Source organism: Nycticebus coucang, chromosome 18, assembly GCF_027406575.1.
Source record: "Nycticebus coucang isolate mNycCou1 chromosome 18, mNycCou1.pri, whole genome shotgun sequence".
NCBI classification, from domain to species: domain Eukaryota; kingdom Metazoa; phylum Chordata; class Mammalia; order Primates; family Lorisidae; genus Nycticebus; species Nycticebus coucang.
The window spans coordinates 6557911-6581326 of NC_069797.1; the positions used below are offsets into that span (position 1 = coordinate 6557911).

Genomic DNA, 23416 nt, shown 5'->3' on the forward strand with positions numbered 1-23416 from the left:
AGTCTGTTAACTGTCACATTTCAAATCAGTGGATAAAGGACAGTCCAGTGGAACAGGAATGCATGGGAGGGTGTGACCCCTTGGTAATGTCACCTGTATTCAATACCAGAGGGGGAATTTGGTCCCAGATATGTTGGGAGTACCTGGCAAGGACAGAATAGGTGTTGGCCCCACTAAGGGCCACATTGCTTAATGCCCACATGGCCCCTCTGCTCCAGAGTTGTGGGTGGAGTTTTTTCCAGACAGTCCTTGGAAGAAAGGGGACTCATTTGCAGTTAATTGCAGCATCTTTTCAAGGTATAAGGAGGCAGGAGGCTGTGCTGCAGGCCCTACAGCACTTTCTCCCCTGCCCATGTGGGATGAGCTCCTCCTGGTGGGTGCACCTGCAGCCTCTTGTCTGAAGGGGCTGCTGTCAGGAGGCCTACCTCAGCAGCTGACCCCAATGGTGTTTGGGACAGAGAAGATACCACCAGCACTGACTGGCCAGGTCACCAGTCTCTTGTCAGCCTCTCAGCTTGTGTGTCAGCACCAAGCAGCACCCTGGAAAAGCAGAGCTGGGTACAGATATAAAGCACTGTGGGACTCTCAGACAGGACTGTGCATGCCGTGGACTGGATGACGCAGCATGGCTTTGCTGGACAACTAAGCAAAGTCCACACCTGAGCATGGTCCTCCCAGGATGGGACCTTATTCTGGAAGTAGCTGCATTGTCCCTCACAATGGCACTGCGCCTGCCTGGTAGACCAGGCTCTGCTCACTCCCAGGCCAGGGATCTGCAACTTGTGATCTCTCAAGATTTGTCAGGCCCTTTTCCTTTCATAGAGAGATGCCCACGTGGGGACATTTATATCATCAGACAGCAGAAGTTTGCTTCCTTTCAGAATTTTGGCCCTTTGCCATCACCGTTCTCTTGAGAATGCTGGAGGCAAAGGCTGAGTTTGAGCCAGGAGACAGGATGGGACATGTGTCGCCTGGTGGGCAGATGCATCTGACCTGTTTCCAGCAGCTCAGAGCAGGACCAACTCCCTCAGGAGGCCAGTCAGCCCGGGCTTCCTTGGATGATCAGTGGAGCTTGAGAGGAGGGTGGCGAAAGGGTGGTTGCAGGATTCTGGCTGACACATCTCAGAGCTCCTGGACAGGCATTCAGGCTGGCAGTGACCTCTAGTGAGCCTCACACCACCATTGTCTAGCTGACACATGCGTCACTCAGCCTTGTGGACACTAAGGCTGTGGAGTGGTGCCCCACAGGAGGAAGGGCAACATCAGAGGTCACAGGTGGAGTAAAGTGCAGGAAGGGCACCTGAAGGGACCTCCTGATGCCCCCAGAACAGCCTGTGGGCAGGGCCCTCTGTACCACCAAGCAGTAGTCAGCAAAGGGAAAGATTTCCTTCTGGGATTTCAGCATTTCCCAAGAAATTGTTCCTTTAGTAATACTAAGTATCAACACCATCCTGACCTCTTATCCTCCCAATAAGAACTGTCACTGAGGAGAAATGACTGCAAATTACCAAACAGTGTCTGCTTCACTCAGCAAGCCCCTGCCCATATTATTGACCCTGACAAGTGGTCATCTGGACACAAGGTTTGGCCCTGACAGGTGACCTAGACACAGTTTCCAGGTCATAGCTAAATGAACAAACTTATTTTAGGTAAGCACCTCAGCTTTTGTAAGACTTGGACTATGACGTCCAGAGAAATACACTAAAGTGTTGGCTATTTTGACAAGGTTGGGGAAGCTGAGGCCTTTGGGGCCACATGTGACCTTGGGATCATCGAGTGAAGCCTTTTTATTGAATACAAATTTTACAGAACAAATCCCTTTCTTGTTTGTTGTCTTCTTACCTTTCTCTTTGCCAACTTTTCTGATTGTATAATCTGAAGTGTATGAGTGTGTTTGCATGATTTTAAGAATAAGTCTGATCTCATTGCCCCTCCTCCTTTCCCTGTATCCAGCCCAACCTTTGGGTCTTCTTTCTTTCTTTTTCTTTTCTTTTCCTTTTTTTTTTTTTTTTGTCTGAGAGTCTCACTTTGTCGCCCTTGGTAGAGTGCCATGGTTCACAGCAACCTCAAACTCTTGGGCTCAAGTGATTCTCTTGCCTCAGTGTCCAAAGTAGCTGGGATTATAGGCACAAGCCACAACGCCTGGCTATTTTTAAAGATGAGGTCTCACTTTGGCTGAAGCTGGTCTTGAACCTATGAGTTCAGTCAATCTGCCTGCCTTGGCCTCCCACAGTGCTAGGATTATAGGAGTGAACCACCAAGCCTGGCCCTTTGGGTCTGCTTTTTCCTTCTCATCCCCTTCTTTAGATTATCCCATTATCCCCTTGTTCAGTCTTAAAGGTTTGGTTTTACATACAGGATTACCTTTGTGTTTGGAGCACAAATTTTGAATGTCAGATTGCCAAGTGAAATGTCACTTTCTTAGTGCCTTGCAATGTCTGCGGAGTGAATTGTGAACTCGCAATCCTTCCTAGTACCATTCAGCACCTTGAACCCCTTCCCCAGTGTATCTCTCATAAATACTTAGGAGCACCCACTTGCAGCCAGGCCCTGAGGCAGACAGACAGCTCTGCCCACACCTTGCTGGTGGCCCAGAAGGGATGGGAGGCTGGTAGGCCAGTGAGCAACTGGGAGGGTGAGGACACCCTGGGGCTGTGCTGGGCAAGCACAGTCTCTATTCTGTCACCAGGAGAACCAGATTTGCTATCAGCTAGCCACCAACCCCACATATTCCACCATTATTTATATGATAGTCTCTTTAAACTGGCTCACCTTTCCTTATTTACTAAAATACCTTGGTTTAAAAATGGAACACTTAAAATCCTTTGCCTAAAGAGAAAACCAGCACCACTGCCATAATAAAACTAAATACAATGAACACAAACCATGTGATTACAGTCTGACTGCATGCTCATGGCCAGTCCCTGTTATGATAAGGGAAGATGAGCAAGTATTGAGGAGATGCTAAAATCTTAAGGCTGCAAACTGAGACTTGCTGTTAGAGTATCTGAAAGGCCTTCTAGAAAACTTTAAAATGGAAAACTTCTGGGTTTTATGACTCGGCATTATTTAGTGCCATGGCCTACTACTGCCTAAAATCACTTTGCATCCAACATAAAACAATCCCGTGTGTTAGAGAGAGAAGCCGCCCAGCGGGAGCTAGAGCCATGGAGAGGCACAGCTGCTGTCAGAGAAGCGCAAGAAGCCCCAGAAGGGAGGAAATCCTGGCCCTTCTTTCCTCCCACCCTCTCCAGTGCCTCCCCTTGGCTGGCCCTAGGCAGACACCAAATGACAAGCAAGCCTGGAGAGGCAGCCCCTAGGCCAGCCTCTCAGGGTGCAAAGCAGGGCAGGTAAGGGTCTTAGGGAGGTAGAAGGGAAGGGAAATGCCGCCGCCTCCCTGGGAATTCCTGTGCCCAGCACACTTGGGGGCACTGGCTGGCCCTAGGCAGACACCAAATGACAAGCAAGCCTGGAGAGGCAGCCCCTAGGCCAGCCTCTCAGGGTGCAAAGCAGGGCAGGTAAGGGTCTTAGGGAGGTAGAAGGGAAGGGAAATGCCGCCGCCTCCCTGGGAATTCCTGTGCCCAGCACACTTGGGGGCACACACCACCCAGCCTGAAGCCAGACTAAGGTGGGGACAGCAAGGCGGGAGGGAGACTTGCGTCCTATCTGGCCAGCAGTCTCTGTGAGCATCAACAACCTGTACCCGGGCTCTGAGAACGTGAGCGTGCGCAGCTGCAGCATTATGTTGGAGCCTGACCTCACCAAAGGGATGCTAGAGGTGTTCCTGGCCCTGTCCTGCCAGCCGCACTGCTCCACCAACGACCAGTCCACCAAGGCCATCGACATCCAGAACACCTATTTGAATGGTATGCACCACCTGGTCCAGGGAGGGATCTCAGGTTTGCCTTTGACAGGGCTTAAGTCATTTCCCAAAGGGAGCTTGTCCCAAAGGGAGCTTGTCCGCGCCCCATGTGTCCCATCTGCAGCTATAGTAATTTACATTCCCACAACAGTGTGTAAGAGTTCCCTTTTCTGTACAACCTCACCAGCATCTGTTAATTTTTGTCTCGTATCATAGCCTTTCTAGTTGGAGTAAGTTGATATCTGATTGTTGGTTTGATTTGCATTTCCCTCACCATTAGTGATGTTGAGCACTTTGTTGTGTATCTGCTGGCATTTTTTCTTTTCGGAAATAGTCATTCATATCCTTTGCCCACTTATTTATTTATATTTTATATTAATATAAGGATACAAATGATGAGTCTACATTATTTGGGTTTCTGAAGTAAAGTTCAACTTGTAGTTGAGCCCTTCACCCAGACATGTGCGGCAAACCCTTAGTTGTGCCCATTAGGTGAGAGCTTACCAATCCCCCTCCCTCCTCCTTTCCCCTTGCCCCTATCCCTCCTCCCCTCTCCCCTCCAACTTGAATATTATTGTGTTTTTCTCTCTTGTGGGCATGTAGTTGTTTATCTATTGGTTTCATATTAGTATTGAGTACTACTTTTAAAGGATTTTTTGTTTGTTTGTTTTCTTACTGTTGAGTTGAGTTCCTTGTATTTTGTGGATATTAATCCTTTCTCAGACAAATAGTTTGGTAATGTTTTCTCTCATTCAAAATGTTGTCTCTTTGCTCTGTTGATTGTTTCCTCAGCTGTGTAAAAGTTTTTTATCTTTAGTCCCATTCATTTGTTTTTGTTTTTGTCGCCTGTGCTTTTGAGGTTTTAGCTGTAATATCTTTGCAAGAATAGTGTCCTGAATTGTGTTTCTCCATATTTTCTTCTCATAGTTCTATAATTTCAGGTTGTGCATGTAAATCTCCAATCTATTTTAAGATGATTTTTGCATATGCTGAGAGATAGGGGTTCAATTTCATTCTTCTGCATATAGATGCCTAATTTTTCCTGTATCATTTATTGAAGAGGGTGTTCTTTATCCAATTTGTGTTCTTGGCACCTTTGTTGAAAATCACTTGGTGAGGCCAGGTTCAGTGGTTCACACCTGTAATGCTAGCACTCTGGAAGGCTAGTGGATTGCTTGAGCTCAGTTGTTTGAGATCGGCCTGAGCAAGAGCAAGACCTGTCTCTATTAAAAATAGAAAAAAATATAGCCGGGCCTTGTGGTGGACACCTGTTGTCTCAGCTACTTGGGAGACTGAGGCAAGAGAATCACTTAAGCCCAAGAGTTTGAGGTTGCTGTGAGCTGTGACCCCACAGCACTCTACTGAGGGCGATATAGTGAGACTCTGTCTCAAAAAAAAAAAAAATAGCCAGGGATTGTGGTGCAGGCCTGTAGTCTAGCTACTCAGGAGGCTGAGCAAGACAGAGGATCGCTTGATCCTAAGAATTTGAAGTTGCTGTGAGCTATGTGCCACAGCACTTCTACCTAGGGCATGGAGTAAGACTCTGTCTCAGAAAAGAAAGAAAAGAAAAGAAAGAAAAGCAAGGAAATTCAATTGCCATTTGTGCCATGGCTCTCTGTGTCTATGTGATATTACCAATACCATGCTGTTTTGCAATAATATGAGTAAAAGTCAGATAATGTGATGCCTCCAGCCTTGTTGTTTTCACTTAGGATTACTTTGGCTATGCAAGATCTTTTGTGGTTTCATATGATATATGTGTTTTTTTTTCTATTTCTGTGAAAAGTGATATTGTTATTTATTTTTTTGTTTTGAGACAGACTCTCACATTGTTGCCCTCAGTAGAGTGCCGTGGTGTCACACCTCACAGAAAACTCAAGTTTTGGGGCTCAGCAATTCTCTTGATTTAGCCTCATGAGTTTCTGGGACTACAGCTGCCCGGCTCTTTTTAGAGATGGGGGTCTTACTCTTGGTCAGGCTGGTCTCAAACTCCTGAGCTCAGGCAATCCACCCACCTCAGCTTCCCAAAGTGCTAGGATTTCAAGTGTGAGCCATCATACCCGGCCAATATTTTTTCTTAAAATTTCTATGGAATAATTAATAATACATGGGATATATAATAAATACAGCTAAAAAACAGGAAATGCTTAGGGAGTATGGAAGTAAATCACAATATCTATGGAAATGCAATAGAAAACAAATTTATTTTAATTTATTCAGGGAAAAGCTTATTTAGAGAATGATCATGGCACCACTGGTGATTTGCATGAAAAGAAGTAAGTTTGGACACCTATATTTCAGCATCTATATTATCTAAAAATACATAGATCAAAAATTTTAAATGTAAAATAAATAAATTTCATGACTTAAAATTTAGGAGAATGTATTTTTAAACTAAGTAGGTACTGGAGAGCTGGGCAAGGTGGCTCATGCCTGAAATACCAGCACCTGGGAGGCCAAGGCAGGTGGATTACCTGAGGTCACAGGTTCGAGACCAGCCTGAGCCAGTGTGAGACCTTGTCTCTGAAAACAGCTGGGCATTGTGGCAGGTGCCTGTAGGGAGGCTGAGGCAAGAGAATTGCTTGAGCCCAAGACTTTGAGGTTGCTGTGAGTGGTGACGCCACAACACTCTACTGAGGGTGACGCAGTGAGACTCTTTCTCAAAAAAAAAAAAAAAAAAAGGATTCATAAGTAGGTACTGGGAAACTTTCTAAACCAAGATAGGAAACCATAGAAGTTTTTGACTTGTTGCCTACAGCACAGTAGTTATAGCACCAACCACATACACTCAGGCTGGCAGGTTTGAACCTAGCCTGGTCCAGCTAAAAAACAATGACAACTGCAATTAAAAAAAAAAAAAAAGGCATTGTGGCAGGCATCTGTGGTCTCAGCTACTTGGGAGGCTGAGGCAAGAGAACCACTTACCCCCAAGAGTTAGAGGTTGCTGTGAGCTGTGACGTCATAGCACTCAACTGAGGGTGATATAGTGAGACTCTGTTTCAAAAAAAAAAGAAAAAAAGAAAGAAACAAAGAAAACAATAGACGTTTTCAGAGAAAACATACTAATTTAGGAACTTAACATTTTTTCTAATTTTTTTCTGGCAAGTGAATTCCATAAACAAAAGAAGGATAGAATAGACTTGGAAAAAAAATATTTTAACACATTTGACGGATAAAAGGCTACTATCCATAATATTTGTATTTGAAAAGCTCACCAAAATTGGTAATCAAAGGGTAAATGTGTGAAATGGAAAAAATGCTAAAGTGGAGAAGTGCTCACATGTTCTCCTGCTACCACTGAAGCCCAGGCACACACTCAGGGAAGGTGTGTGCCTTCCTCCCGTCCCACCTCCTGTTGCATCCCCGCCCCCTTCCAAAACACTGCCCTGTCAAAACCAGGCTTCCTTTCCCATCATGCTTTAGGGATTCTCAGGAAACTCCTCTCTTATGAAAACTTGGCCCTTGAGTACCATCAATCCTTGCTTTCCTGAGTGGGTCACACCATGTAAGAATGAGCACATGGGGGAGTGTCTAGTGAGGCCTGGGAGGACTCTGGTCACAGAAACTAGTGGGCAAGTGATCTGAGCCTGTAGAAGGTCCTAGGCGTCCCCACCGTGTCTGGATTAAGGCTGCCTTCTCTAGACGGGAGAGAGTGAGTGACGATTTTGAATCCAGCTGTGGAGTGATCGGCTGCTCTGCCATTGAGGGAGAGAGGGAGTGAGGAAAGGACTGAGGAAGAAGTGAGTAAACATTAGGAGGTGGTGAATATTAGTTGATTGAATGATTGAGTCCACAATTCCAAAACATTTTTGGAAGTTTCACCATCTATTTGACATTATCAATAGAACTAAAAAGCCTCTTATAAAACTTTATGTTTGAGAAATAGATTCGGTTTAAAACAATTGTAAGGAAATAACCAGCTCAGCCACTACTCAGCCATAAAAGTGCTCACTCCTTCATCAAATCAACCCCGTGCAACATGCCTGAATGAAAGGTGTCATCTCTACCTGGGTCCTCCTCAGAGCATCCACACTGTGAGCAAGGTCACCTGTCCTGCCCCACCTGTTGTTGGTCTGCCCTCCTATGACTCACCTGTGTGAGAAAATCATCTCCACGCTGCCTTCCTGGAGGAAGCTCAATGGGCTCAAGCAGCTGATGTCGCTACAGCAGTTTGTGTATGACGTGCAGGACCAGCTGAATCCCCCGACCAGCGAGGAGGACCTCAGGCGCATAGCTCAGCAGCTCCACAATACAGATGAGGTGAGAGCGCCGCACACTCAAGTCTGTCCCAAATTCCAGCTCTTGAAGGTGGTATGAGCTGGGGAGGCAGAGTGAAAATGACCCAACTACCCATAAAATTTCCAGACCTGTGACTTACATCCAGCCTCAAGTGACCCTTTGAGCCGCAGTTCCCTGCTTTCCTACCTCACGGTAGGAGGAGTCATTTGTCTTGTTTTGTTTGGCTTACCAGCTTCTCTTAGTTGGGGAGCACATTGCCTGCTACCCTGGGTAACTGGGCAGCTCTTCACTCTCCCTGGGCAGCCAGAACTTCCCTGCTATTCCTGGAAGCCCCCAGAAGGGCTGCTTTCCAAGGTATGTGAATGTACCATTTCTGAACAGATTCTTTGGGTTCACAATTGAAAAAGGCAGTGAGGTGTTCTCATAGAGACAATGTTTGGGACTTGACTAAGACAGAGATATAGTGCAGACACACAGAGTAATAGAAATGCAAGGAACACATTAAAAAAAGAAAAAACAAACAAACAAACAAAAAAAAAACAGCCAGTGATGCCTGCTAGAAATGACCCCAAAATGGGAGTCTTTGCTCTGGCTGTGTTACATTTGGCACTGAGGTGTGGTTTGGAAATCTGTTCTGATTACACCACCTGCCCGACCCCAGAAAAGGGACAAAGCTTTTGAGTCCCTCCATGAGGTGAAATCAGGAGACACAAGGTACTCTGGGTCAAAAAGAGTGGATCTGAGTATTAAAACTGGAAGCAGCCCTGAAGTTATTGAAAGCCAGAAGCTTCCTCTGCAGTCTCGGCTGCCAGGTTTGCCTCTTTGAACCATGTGTTCTTGAGACTAAACTTGAATCCAATGACCCTGAAAACTAGAGCCTCGGGCAGTAATTTTGTCAGCCAGTAAACTCCCAGTTCTACAGCAGCTGATCTGCTGACTCCTCCAGGAATAGTTTAAATGATTGAATATGAGGAAAAAGACAGGCACAGGATCAAAGCATAGATTATAAGATACTACTGGATATTAAAAAGTATTTTCTTTGTAATAAAAAACTCCTTTCACAGAATTCCCTTGCATTCTAGCATTTGACTAGCACCTTTCTAGATGGCAGCATATAATCTGCTTTCTCTGCCATCATCCCTCTCCGCCCTGAGACTTCACAGTACACGCAGACTTAAAGAAAGATGACAATAAAGGGGCGTCTACACCATATGCCCCTCCCCCAGCCCCAGCCCTCCCACAGTCTTGCCTTCTTCTGGTCTCTGATCTTCAGATCTCACTCCCATTTCCTCAGGAGCCCTTCTGATGTGTCCCTTCTGGTCCAGGGCCACACTGCATTTGGTTAGCTGTGTCACTTCCTCACTCTGCTCCACCGGGGGACAGTTTTCAATCTCTGTCTTTTGTGACACTAAGCAGACAGAAGTCTTTAGGAGGAAATTGCAAAGGGTGTTCCACCCAATGCCATGTCAAATACTTCATAGATATTGGCTCTACCTTCAGGAGTTGTTCCACCTAGGCTAATTTTTAAACAGAATCCTAGACAGAGGCCAAGTGGAAGGTTTAAGCCAGGCTGTGGGTAGAAATGTACTCCTGTTGTGCACAGAGTCTGAGCCTCCCTGGGAGGAAGGCATCCACCTTGGGTGGCCATTATCCATAGAACTAGCCCGAAACAGGAGGGAAGACAGGATGTGGGACCGATGGGTAAAGGGAAAGTTACTTCTGTTTTTAGCCACATTTTTTTTTTTTCCTTCTGACTTCTGATTTTTTAAGGAAGTAAGCAACCATAAACCTGAAGTCACCTCTGGTCACCATCCCGCATCTCATTGCTCCCCCCATCTCTGGGGCTAACAGTTATCATGGCAGCCTACCTTTCCAGAACTTTTTGTATGGTTGATTACAATTTACATAATGGAATATAACCTTCTGAATCCTTTTTGAAAAATCTTTTGAAAAATGTAAAGACTTCAGCAAAGTTGCAAGAGTAGTGCCACAGACCCTCATGCATGTGCCCTATACTTCACTGGCACTGTAACCACTGTGCAATGGCGCTGAGCCCATTCACTTTTTTTTATGTTTCTATTTATTTTGGGATTCAGAATCCAGTCTAAAATCACTCACTGCATTTGGTAGCAATTTCTTGTATTTTTTTCTTTCATTACTCTGAACTTTGTGAAAACTCAAGGGTAGCTGTTGTCCACAATCTCTCTTCTGACACTACCTTGATGCTTTTCCCATTTAGTGTTAACTCTTTGAGAGTCACCCTGGGTCACCCCTCAGAACATCAGCTCAGACGCTCTCACTGGGGTCAGGTCCTTTCCTGCTGAATGGCTGGTGCCCCCAGCCAGGGCTCCTTCCCTAAGCCGGACAGTCTTTCGCCCCCTCTGGCATATCAACATCATGCAGAGTGAAGCAGTCCAGGATGTGCTACTCCTGTACCCCCGCTGGCTCTGCACCAATGTGCTGGGAAACTGCTGTCCATGGAGACCCCGCGGGCCCTGCACCATTACCGGACAGCTACACCGTGGAGGACATCCAGCGCCTGGTGCCCGACAGTGAGGTGGAGGAGCTGCTGCAGATCCTGGACGCCATGGACATCTGTGTCCAGGACCTGAGCAGCGGGACCATGGTGGACACGCCCGCTCTGGTCAAGACAGACAACCTGAACCGCTCCTGGGCTGATGAGGACAAGATGATGGTGTACCGCGGCATGCACATCATGCCAGTGGAGCACCTCACACACTTTCCGTACTGCATCTTTCACAAGGTGCAGGTGAACCTGTAACAGTGGATCCACCAGCAGAACACTGAGGGGATCACAGACATCGCCTGTGGGTGAACCGCTACAAGGGGACCAACCGCAGGCCGAGTTACTGGTGTTCCTGGTCAACCACAGCCAGGGTATGGAGGTGCAGGTGTGCGGGCTGGAGATGGGAAAGGTCAAGTGCTGCCTGCTGCTGGACTCGGTGTGCAGCACCATTGAGACCGTCATGGCCACCACGCTGCCGGGGCTGCTGACTGCGAAGCCTTAACTGAGCCCACAGTAGCCGGGAGCACCATGAGCCCGTCATGGTGAGACCTCCCTGATAAACACCATGGGTACAAGGAAAGCTTCAGCAGCATCATGTGCTTCAGCTGCCACGAGGTCTACTAGCAGGCCAGCCTCGGCATGGACATCCCCGTGTCCGACCTGAACCTCCTGATGCAGAGGAAGCTGAATCGCCTGCTGGACCCGCCTGACCCCATGGGGAAGGACTGGTGCCTGCTAGCCATGAACTTGGGCCTCCCGGACCTCGTGGCAAAGTACAATAGCAGCGAGGCTGCCAAGGACTTCCTTCCCAGCCTGATGCATACCCTGCTGCAGGAATGGACCTCCTACCCCGACAGCGCAGTGGGCGTCCTCATGTCCAAACTGAGGGAGCTGGGCCACTGGGACGCAGCGGACATTCTGCTGAAGGCGTCCTCTGTGTTCAAAATCAACCTGGAGGGCAAAGGCCCGGACACCTACGCCTCCAGCTGCAACAGCGGCACCACCTACAATTTCATTAGCTCGGTGGTGGCCCAGTGAGGTTAGCTGTGACCGCAGAGCAAAGGGGGTGCGGCCCATCCTTGCACCCGAGATGCCCAGGGCGTTCCTTCCCTCACCGCATCCCGAGGGCTGCCCTCCCCTCCCTCCAGCTGGTCCTCGGCCCCTGCTGCCTTCCTTCCTCTCACCCATTCCCTTGTCTGTGGACAGTCTTCTAGTTCCAGAACAGAGCAGACCTTGACTTTGGCCATTTGAAAAGCTAGTGTAGCTCCTCCGTATTTTGGACATCATCTCGCCCTCCAGTACTTTGCTTTTACTGGAATTCTACTGGAATTCCTAACATTTCCATGAAATTTTTTTAGCTGTTCTATGGGTTGTCCTTTAAAAACAGAAAAGTGCACATTTATCCGAAGTATGTATAGGAAATATACATATACTATTATGTATTATACTATTATGTATTATGTAAATATAGTATTTCCTATACTCTTTGCTTTGTTATACCATCTCCTCCTCAGCTTCTCTCTTTTATATGTGTAGGAGAAACTCCCACATACGGAATCCCACTGTATAATTTATAAACAGACACTATGTGAGTGCCTTTGCAGAAGAGAGTGTGTTTGAAATTGTCAGAGTCAGCCAGCAACTGTCACCAAGGAAACGCTACCTCTCTCTTCCTGCTGTATGCTGATCACCGCCAGAGGTGCTTCACCCTGAATGTTCTCATTTTTATTCTTTCCAGCGATTTCTGTGTTTCGTTTGGCAAGGAAAGGAGAGAAAGGGATCTTCCTCCAGGGTAATTTCATGGTCAGTGTTGTTGCTATGAGAAGACGTTGTCATTTTCTTTGGTTTCAATGTCATTGTAAATGTCAGCAGCAAACCTACCGACTTAATCATTCCCTGTCATCTCGGGTAGAAAGTTGACACAGTTGCAGGGTTAGGGAGAGCTGTGTAAGAATTCAGAAGGTCCCTGACTCATCACTTGTGGCAGTCCGTTGTAATTGGTGCATAGCAGATGGCTTCCACTTTTAGATCCTGGTTTGATAACTTCCTGAAACATAGAAAATAAAGAAGGCAAGTTTTCTTCAGTGATTTTAAATTGTGATCGAGTTTTAAATTGATACGAGGGAACATGTCGAAATTCTTCTGTCCTGAGAAGCATGTGATGTTAATGTTATATATTATGTATATATACATATGCACTAAGTACATACTTATATATTAATACTGGTATTTTTACTTAATCTATAAGATGTCATAAGAAAGTTTATGATTTTTCTTGTTTCTTTTTTTTAATAAATGGTTGTTGCATTACTTTTGTTAGTCTTTAATTCAAAATGATTTCTTTTTCTTTGTTGTGTTATCATTTCCAATAATCCCACATATCTTAAGACAGACCAATCTGAAACCCAAGAATTAATTAAGACTAAATGCTCAGAGGTTGAAAACACCCCATTTTATTTAGTTGATTAATTATTACTAACACTGGGAAGTTCAAAGAACCCAGATGACCTTCACATTTCTTCTTATTTTAAAGAAAAGAAGCCCCTTTCATTTTCCTTGGGTGAACCAAAAAGCCAAATGCAATCTTTGAGCCTGGACACTGGGGAACAGAAAAAGCTTCGCTATTTCTATGCGAAAGTGAAGGAAATGGCGCCACTAGCAAGAGAAAACCTATAGCAAAAGGTATGTAATTTGTTGCCCCTCTTCAAATTCAAACTACATTTGAAGTTCATTTTTTCACCCAAATTGTCCACAAGAAATATGATTTACTTTTCTAGTGAGAGGAGAAATAGTAATGAATAAAATTAACAACTACATATAGCAATACCCAGAATGTGTTATGCCCAAACGTAAATGTTGAAGCCTTAAGGAGTGGAATATCCTTTCCTTGTCTTAACTCCTCCTCTAGGTATTGGCCTCATTCTCTCCTACTTGAAAGGAGCTTCGTATTGCAGGGATATGGCAGAGGGGAGCTAAAACCAGAGCATCTGCATGTAAAACTCCAGAGAATGACTCTGATTGGACCAGTTGGGTCACGTAGCTGTCCCTGTGCAAATGTCAACGGCTTGAGGAGATTGAGTTACTAGGACTGGGCTCGCCCCAGTGACCTTGGGTGGATATTGGGGGGAGGTAGCAGTTCTCTCCAAAAAGGAAGTTCTGGTAACAGAGGAAGGGGATGAGGGGAGGGTGTTGGGCAGAGAAATGCAAAGCATCTGAAGAGTGTTCATTACCTTTGGGCTCTGAAGGTGTTGTGGTCATACTCAGGAACCATTACATCCCAAACTTCAAGAGCTTAAGGATCACTGAGCTCACTGCCCATCCTGGGAGATGCCCTGGGGGCATTGCATGGGGCAGTCTGGGGTCTTCTGTACCAGAGAGTGGTCAGGCTAAAACTGGCAAAGCCCCACCTGTGTAGCTGGCTCTGCCCCCGGGAGGAGAGAAACCGGACAGTAGCTCCTATGGCCACCATAAGAATCAGAAGATGCAAGGACTTGGGAGCCTGAAAGAAAAGCCGGTCATGGACCCTTTCTTTTGGAATTGCTGAAACGTCCTCAGGCCACATGTTCCTCATCACTGTTGGGCTGTGGTATGGCTGCTCCTGGGTATCAAGTTCCATCTTTGTTCACCCTGGGGTGTCTGAGGTCTCCAGTATGGACAAAAGCATCCCAAGGACAGAAAGCCTCTATGGTGTAGTCTTGAGGACACTTGTGGGACTTCCAGTGGACTCAGAATCTGGATTCTCACCAATTCTAAACAGAATCAGATCTCTGGGGTGAATGGTGGTGGTCTTTTCTGTAAAAAGGGGTTCACAATGACAACTGCAGGACTCACAGAAATCATGAGAGTACATTTGGCCTATCAATGTCCACAGAACATACCAGTCTTCCAGATCCTGAAAAGCCACTCCAAAGAACAGGGCCAGGCTGGCTATTCCTGTGTAAAGGGCTGCCGGCTGCCAGCCAGGCTGTACAAGCCAAAGGGCAGTCAGGACATCTGAGCCTAGAAGTGGAAGGCTTTCATTAAGGGTAAAAAGATGGTTTCAGTTCTGCAGATAAAAGTGTTCCGGAGATGAATTAGTCACAATTGCACAGCAGTGTGAATATGTTTAATGGCACTGACCCGGCCAGTTCCAATGGTTAAAATGGTAAGTTTTATGTTATGTATCTTTTATAATTTTTATATAAGGGGTAAAAGGTAAAGCTGGACTCTAAAAATGTCCAGGTAACAACAAAGCTGCCAGAGTAATGGACAAGGCTACCCACTGTATTTAGAGCAGCCCAGCAAAGCTGAGCCCCCCCACCCCAAAGTGGGATAAAAAAATGATTGCTTGCCTTTGGAAAGAATTTGGGACTTGGGATTTAAACAAACAAACAAAGAAACAAACCCTTTAAAGTTTGTTATAGGGGAAGGAGTGAGAGTTTTCATTGGCTTCTCTGTTTACAGTTAATTTTTTTTTTTTTCTGATTTGAATTCATGCACAGGATGGTGCCCTGGTCTTTGTAGGACTTTAGATTCTTGAGGGCTTACTGAGTCCACACTGTTTAGAAGGCTGTTTAGGAGGAGTGAGTAGCGAGCTATGTTTCATCATTCCCCAGAGGGTTGTTGAGCACCTATGATGCTGCCAACCCCATGCTGGTGACAGGGACACATAGCTGGGTGCAGCTGTGCCTGGATCAACAACCAGGCCCCAGGGCTCAGCTCCACAGCTGTCTGAGGAAATTGCTCTCCGGGCTATATACAGAGATCATGGCTGGGTTTTCCTGAGGGTGAGGTCAGACATTACCATTGAAACCAAAAGTCACATGCTGACGGGAGGCTGGAGGTGCCAAACTCCACAGCTTCCAGATGGGGGCTAAGGAGGACAGGTTCGTCTGCCCCAGATATACGCTCTGGCCAGAGAAAGTAGACCAAGGGCACCCCTGAAAGGAGGTTTCAAGGAGCAGTCAGTCCCTGTCCACCTCCACTGGGCAGAAAGGAAGCCCAGGAAATGCCCCAGGACAGAGCTGCTAATCCCTTCTAAGAACAAATTCTTTGTTGTTGTTTGTTCTTTTCTCTTTGAGATGGAGCCTCACTTTGCTGCCCAGCTAGAGTGCTGTGGCATCAGCCAAGCTCTCAGCAACCTCAGAGTCTTGGGCTAAAGTGATCCTCCTGCCTCAGCCTACCAGGTAACTGGGACTACAGGTGCTCACAACAATGCCCAGCTAGTGTTTCTATTTTTGGTAGAGATGGGGTCTTGCTCTTTATCAGCCTGGTCTCAAACTCTTGATCTCAAACAATCCTCCCAGAATTCTGAGATTACAGACTTGAGCCACTGCACCATCTAGGAACAAATTTTCCACCTGTGTGGACATGGTGGGGGTTGGAGATAGGTCCCAAGAGATCCTGGGCTGTTCCTGACACCATCACTCTCAGGGGCAAAGGCAGGTGAGGGTGACCTGGCAGGTGCCCTGGGCTGAATCTCAAGCCCATGGAATTCTTGTCTGGGTATAGAGAAGCAGCTCAGGTGAGTTGTGGGTGGATGAGACCAACTTTCCCACTGAAGTCACAGACTTTCACAACTAGGATCTATTTTGTTGTTGTTTATTTCATATTATTACTACTTTTTATTAAATCATTACTTTGTACATTGATGCATTTATGAGGTTCAGGGTACTGCTTCAATATACAATGGGAAATGCTTACATTGAACTAAGTAACACATCCATCACAATTATACTCATTTCTTAATAGTTTTGAAATATACCGTTGCATCATGCACCTTAGGTGAGGTCCCCCCAAATACTCTGCCTCCTCCCATATCCCCCCTCTCCTCCCCTGTCTCTCCTCTTCCCTTCTAATTTCTGGACTATAGTTATGTTTTGGCATTCATATGAATGTGTAGGGAGGTGATTATATATTAATTTCATAGTAGTTTTGAGTACATTGGATTCTTGTTTTTCCATTCTTGAGATACTTAGAAGAATATGTTCCAGTTCCATCCAGGTAAACATAAAAGTCTCCAACTTTTTTATGGCTGCACAGTACTCCATGGTGTACATACACCACAATTTGTTAATTCATTCATGGGTCAGTGGGCACTTGGGCTGTTTCCCTGTCTTGGCTATTATGAATTGGGCTGCAATAAACATTCTTGTGCAAATGTCACAACTACGATTTTGAAGACGGCTTGGTTCCATTACCCTCTTTGAGATAGATAGAAAAGACATTAAAAGATGTAGATGTGATCCCACAGTTCAGTCATGGACCGTTCTGGCTAAGTGTCAGGACATCGACCACCCTGAGGACCCTTTATACTGCATGTTATACTGTGTGTGCACATGTGTGTGAATGTGTGTCGTAAGTATACCTGTGTCTGCATGCATATTGTATGTGTGCATTTGTATACATGTACAGAAGTGTATGTGTATGTGTCCTGTGCACATGTGCATGCACTTGTGTAATTGAGTTGGTGTGTATGTGTGCAACAGGGGTGTGTGCATGTGTATATGTGTCTAAGTGCATGTGTGTGCAAGTTTGTGTGTTCATGTGTATGTATGTGCATATATGTCTGTGGGGTGTGGGGTGTGGGTAGGGCTACATCTTTCTCTGGCCAGAAAGGCTTGTTTTTCTGGCCAAGAGCCTTGAGTCCTGCTGATTCAGCTGTGAGAGTGTTTCCCACAATCAAAATGACTAAACGGAACATTGTGAGAACTTCCTTCCGCTCTGCCCCTCCCACTTGGTGCCACCCTCAGGCCTCAGATTCTGAGTCCCCAGCCCCAGCCTGAGCCCCACAGGAGCTCTGCAGAGCTGTCAGATTGCGTCACATCCAGTGTGGATGAGAATCATTTCATCTTCCAAGAAGGGAAGGCCAGTCACTCGAGAGGGAGGCCAGGGCTGCTGCCCCTAAATCACAGGATTTTCTGACTGGAATTCACAGGGAACCAGGCAGTGATGACTGAGGGTCCAGCTCCTGCAACCGAGCTGAGCGTCAGCAGCCACTATGCCCCTGGCCCGGCCTCCACAGCCACTGGCCCCTTGGCTCTCAGGCAATTTGAAGCAATGGAAGTTTTTATTCCCCTTGGCTGTTTCTAGACAGATTTTGATGTCACTGAAATCCTAGAAGTGTTTGATTGTATATACCCTATGATTTTTTTTTTCTAAGATTACAATGTCGCTATTTTTCAGTGTTATTAGAAGCTTTTCAGAAACATCAGTTTTCACGGTGACATAGTTCTGCAATAACATTGTTAGGTCGCAACTCCTACTATGAAACACTCAGGCATCGTTACCTACTGTTAATACAGCCAGGATAAACATCTTCAGGCACATTTCATTCTGTATTTTGGACTGGGCATGAAATACATGTTTTTGTGTTTTTTTTTTTTTTAATTTTGGGGACGAAAAAAATTAAAATCCAAGGAGAGAAAGCACCTAGTATAGTTGAGCAAAAACATTTGTGTTGCTGTCTATCTGCTTTTCTGTTTTCCTAGAAAAAGATCATTTTATTAACTGCTAATAAACCTTAGGATAATTTTTCTACATTGTTTAGCATTAATATCTTAGCTTAATGCTAAGACTGCACTATATGGTCAAGGGAAGAGGCTTCCACTTACAGATGTCTCTCTCTTCTAGTTTCCAGAAGTAAATATTTATTAAATGAGAAAGGTCACATTTATGTGGCCCTTAGGATAGTCAGGGGAGGCTGCTAAGGACTAGATTCTGCTTTTTTTTTGTTTTTGTTTTTTTGAGACAGAGTCTATGTCGCCCTAGGTAGAGTGCCATGGCATCACAGATCACAGCAACCTCAAACTCTTCAGCTTAAGCGATTCTCTTGCCTCAGCCTCCCAAGTAGCTGGGACAACAGATGCCCACCACAACGCCTGGCTATTTTTTTGTTGTAGTTGTCATTGTCATTTTAGCAGGTCTGGGCTGGGTTTGAACCCACCTGCCCCAGTATATGTGGCCGGTGCCCTAACCACTAAGGTATAGACCCTGAGCCATAGAAGCTTTAACACTTTTTTTTTTGTTTTTTTTTTTTTGAGACAGAGTCTCATTTTTTCACCCTCGGTAGAATACCGTGGCATCACAGCTCACAGAAACCTCCAACTCCTGGGTTCAGGTGATTCTCTTGCATCAGCCTCCTGAGCATTTGGGACTACAGGCATCCACCACACACTCAGCTATTTTTTGTTGCAGTTTGGCCAGGGATGGGTTTGAACCCACCATCCTCATTATATGGAGCCAGCAGCTTACCCACTGAGCCACAGGTGACACCTTGCTTTAACACTTTGGCCCTCCTAGGTCCCACCCTGCCACCAAGGACTGAGAGTCAATAGCTTAACATATGCCTGGCTTGGGGGTACTACATATCTGTTACACAGCTGATGTAGAGGGCAGGGACTCTATTTCAAAGATTACAAAAACTGTGGACAATACAATGAATCAAGATTGAAATAAAAGAAGAAATTGATAGATTCCTGGATTTGCAAATTGAATCACTGAATTGATTTATCAAGGATGTGTGTGTGTATGTGTGTGTGTTTGTGTGTGTGTGTGAAACATGTCCCCAAAGTCTTTTGTACAGTTCATGCTTTGCTAACTCCAGAAAAATAAGTCCTATAAATTTATCCCCAAGATCACTGCAGTTATAGTTAAATTTTTATTTTAGTTAAATAAAATTGTTATTATATACTTAGTTTTGTATTAAATATACATATTATTGAATAACAAATAAGATATTGAATAACGAGTTGCTAGTTTTAATTATTTGAAGCAACCCTTCTGATTGGGAATGAAAATGGCTGACTTTAAAACAAAATGTTTGCTAACAAACTTCTTAAAACTAAATAAATGCAAAACAATTTTAGGTTTCATAGCAGGGTTAATGGGAGGCAAAAGCATTCTATAGATAACATTGTTGTGACAATGTGTGTGATCCCAAGACTATTAATGTCTAGAACAAGCGGAAATTCCAGGCACTATTTCAGACTTTCAAGGTCCAAGTTAAGGGTTTGCATGGTAACAGGGGCTTGGGTAATATCTGGATGATGGGTGAAAGAAAGAAAAGTTCACTGAGGCAAATATATCAGATAAAGAAGGATAAAGTTGGAAAACATGATGGGGGTGGGGGGCAGAGGGCCCAGGAGGGGTGGAGGGATCTGCTGGGCTGTTGGCAGCAGGAGCAGGATAGTGGACACACCCTCCTCCTGCTCTTCCCTCTCACCATAAGAAACTCTCTGTGACTCTCCTGGGCTCTGTGACACAGGCCTGGGACCATATATACCTAAGTCCTTGCACCCTCAGCCCACAGTAGCTTCAGGCAGCATAGCTATTGAGAGAATGGACAATATTTTCATTTCTCTGAATAGTAATCCTGAATTATGGTGGAGCCTACACAGTACCATTATTTTCCTTTTTTTATTTGTATTAAATCATAGCTGTGTACATTAATATGATCATGGGGCATCATACACTTGGTTCATAGATCGTTTGACACTTTTTCATTACACTAGTTAACATAGCTTTCATACCATTTTCTTAGTTATTTTGCTGAGACCGTTACATTCCACATTTACTAGGATTCACATGTACCCTTGTAAGATGTACCGCAGGTGTAATCCCATTAATGCCCCTCCCTCCACCTCCCTCCCTCCTCCATCCCCTCCCTTTCCCCATTCTCCCTATTCTTAGGTTGTAACTGGGTTAGCTTTCTCCAAGGCCCTGGGTCCCTACCCTGTGCTACCCTCCCTCCGGCTCAGCAGGGCAGAGACTGCGGACAAGGGTGAACAAGGCGGGCAGAAGTGGAACGCAGTGAAGTCGCCAAGCTTCTCAGAACTGACAATCCCGCCCTGAGCCCGGTCCCTGATAAGACAGCCCGCCACCTAAGCTGTTCACTCCCTTTTGGTTTTCGCCAATATTCAGGCAGATTTCCCGCGCCAAGGGGTCTAAGGGGCCGAGCATTCAGGTCTGAGAAGTCTCAGGTTCCCTCACTCCCTTCACCCGGTCATCAGCAACATCTCTGAGTGGCGATGGGGGAACAGGCTTGGATCACTGTGCTCTGCGACTGGAGAGGCTGTGATATTTTTCACTGAGTCCTCTCCTGGCGTCCACTGGCTTCTATCTGGAGTGAGATCTAATTGGCTTCTGTGCGTCCGACCCTGGCAAATGGAACTGCACAGCCTCGAATCATCCCCCCACTCGTCTCAGCCTAAGGTTCTCTGCATGCCACGCGCTTAACGTGGAGCCTGTTTACGGAAGGAACATCGGTTTTCCCAGGAGCTCTGGAGAGTCAAAAAGCATTCCTGGGCTCAAGGATAATATTGGCCTAGATTTGTCAGGTGGTGTCAGGTTTCGATTTGTCTGGGAGAACTCTCTCTGAGGGGAGAGACAATGCAGAATGACCAGGCACGCGTGTTCAGTACCCCTGTGCCATTAGGATGCACTGATGCCAGAGTTGGATCCGTACTGGGGCGCGGCGGTCACACCTGTGCAAGGGAGGGCCCCGCTGTCTGACTGCCCAGCGCACAGTGCAAAGCTCCTGCCCACTCCAGGCTTCCTTTTCTAGTCCCTTTTCAAAACCCTTTGGCTTTGCCCCTTGGCACTCACAGATTCCCGGCAAAACTCGGGAGCTTCGTGTCAGACGACTGAATTTAGACGCCACCCTTGCCTTTTGTGAGCCGTGAGATGGGTCCCTTTCAGCTACTGGGTGACCATCACACTCACTTGTCTGGCTGTCGGCGTCATTAGATCAGACGGCGCACACGATACACAGTTTTTTGTCGAAGCTGTAAAGTAGACCGACAGACCAAACAGATCCTTGGAAAGTTGAACGTGGCAGAAAGGCCTCCACTTCTCATGAGCACTACTACTTGTCCCATCCACAGCTGATGGAGTGCCAACTCAAACTCGATTTTCCCTGTTACCTAGAGAAGAAGAAGGGAAGCGAACGCGAAAGTAGTTGCCAGGCTAGGGGTGATGGCGGCTACTCGCCCGAGAATGTGGGTCTTCCTTGGCCAGGACCCTTTAGGGAACGTGAGCGGATGGTGGAGACAGTATCAGGTAATGGGTGAAAGGTGTGGCTTTGACGCCTACATCTCCTCGTGTACAGGGCAAATCGGGAAAATCAGGTGGGGGTATCTCTTTACACGTGGTCTAGTCGGGGCACCAATCTTTTACTTCCACTGAAGGGAAGTGAAATGCGTCTTTGGTTGCAGAGCTTCAGAGACCAACGTCTCGCCCCAGCTCCCCCAAGCTCTGCAGCCCTCGCTGTTAGGAGAGAAGGAGATTTGGGTTTTCTGGCGCCAAGGCTGTCGAGCCGGGTCCTGAGCACAGGCAGCCCTTTTCGCTGGAGGTTGGGGCGCCACTTGCTCTCCAGACCTGGCTCCCCTGACCAGGCCTGGCCTCTGTAGAACCCTGCCCTCACCGAGCTCCAGAGGGTCAGCCATCTTTGCCATCTTCTGCCAGAGGGTGTTGCATTTAGTAAGTGTTCCGTGTGTATGCCCGGCCCGGGGAGACGAACCCTGCCTCCGAGTACGATTCTCAGAGCCTCCGGCCCCCGGCTCAGGGAGCCAGAGACAGGACTGAGCCACGCATGCCCAGGCCCCTTCCTCCTGGTAGAGGCTGACCAGCAAATGGAGGTTTCTCCCCATGGCAGAAAGCAGCCTCTTCCCCATGCTGCCCTGAGCGGTGTCCGCAGGAAAAGGTAGTGTGGATTTCGTTGCCAAGCCCCGGTGGTGGGCGTGACTGAGAGAACGGGGGCTCTGCCTCTGCTCCTTGTCTGGACCTCGTCTCCACGGCCCCTCCTCAGGGCATCCGGGGAACACCAAAGGAGGCGTCCTGAGGGCTGATTCGAAGCCCTCTGGGTCCAGGCTGGCCGTCTAGAACCCTTCATACCCCTCCTATGTTCCCCCCCAAAGCCTCACCGGAAAACCAAGCTGCAAGGCCAAGCGGCAGCCGAGCTGAGGTTGGGGTTTGGGGCAACCGCGGCCTTTGCCTGTGAACAGGAGAGCCAAGCGTCCCTACCGTCTCTCTCCTTCCCATCCTACTGAGGCGAGGGTTCCCTCCGGGTGGTCTCACAATCTTTGACACTGAGTCCACCCCACATTCCGAGGTCCGATCCACACCTCGCCACCCGCTCCCTGCCCTGACCAGTAGTCTTTGTTCTCCCCTTGAACACCACCAGCCCTCCCCACCCCAGGAGGGGGCCTGCTGCACCAGGGACCTCCTGCTCCCTCAGGCCCCACCCTGCTTGTCCCTCTCCAGGGTTGGGGGTGGCTGTTCTCAGCTGGGCCTTGCCTGCAGCCCAGGTCTCCACGAGGTGAGGGCAGGACCTGACTCCCGTCCAGGGCTGGCACGGGCTAGAAACGCAACCCACAAGGACGCGGGGAAAGGCTGGCCTTCGTCAATCAACGCTAATTGAAAACAGACCCTTTGCAGACCTGGGAGATGAAGAACGGATTTCCATCATGACCGTTTGGGCCCAAGTATGTGGACACAGGCTCTCCTGCACCGTGTGGAGCAGCAAGTGGGAGAGCACTGCGGCCACGTCTGGCAACGTCTAAATGCACATATCCCACAGATGAAACGTTCAAGCCATGAAGATCTAGCTCTCTGTAGCCCAGGGTCCAGTGCAGCGAGCGTAGTGTGCAATACAGAAAAATCGGCCGTGAGCCGATGGTCAGCAGAGGGCGCTGATGAGACCGTGTCTCAAGAAAACTCGCCAGCCAGGATAAAGAGTCAAGGGCAAGTCCTAGAATCCGGCTGGCAAGGGCAGCGCTCACCTTCCAAAATCCTAAGTCGTTTGTTTCTCT

General features: G+C 47.0%; 1 pseudogene; it reads left to right on the forward strand.

Annotated features, from left to right (window-relative positions):
• Positions 1-11666, forward strand: part of LOC128570277 (death-associated protein kinase 1-like) — a 49196-nt pseudogene extending 37530 nt beyond the window's left edge.
• Positions 11667-23416: the final 11750 nt, after the last annotated feature.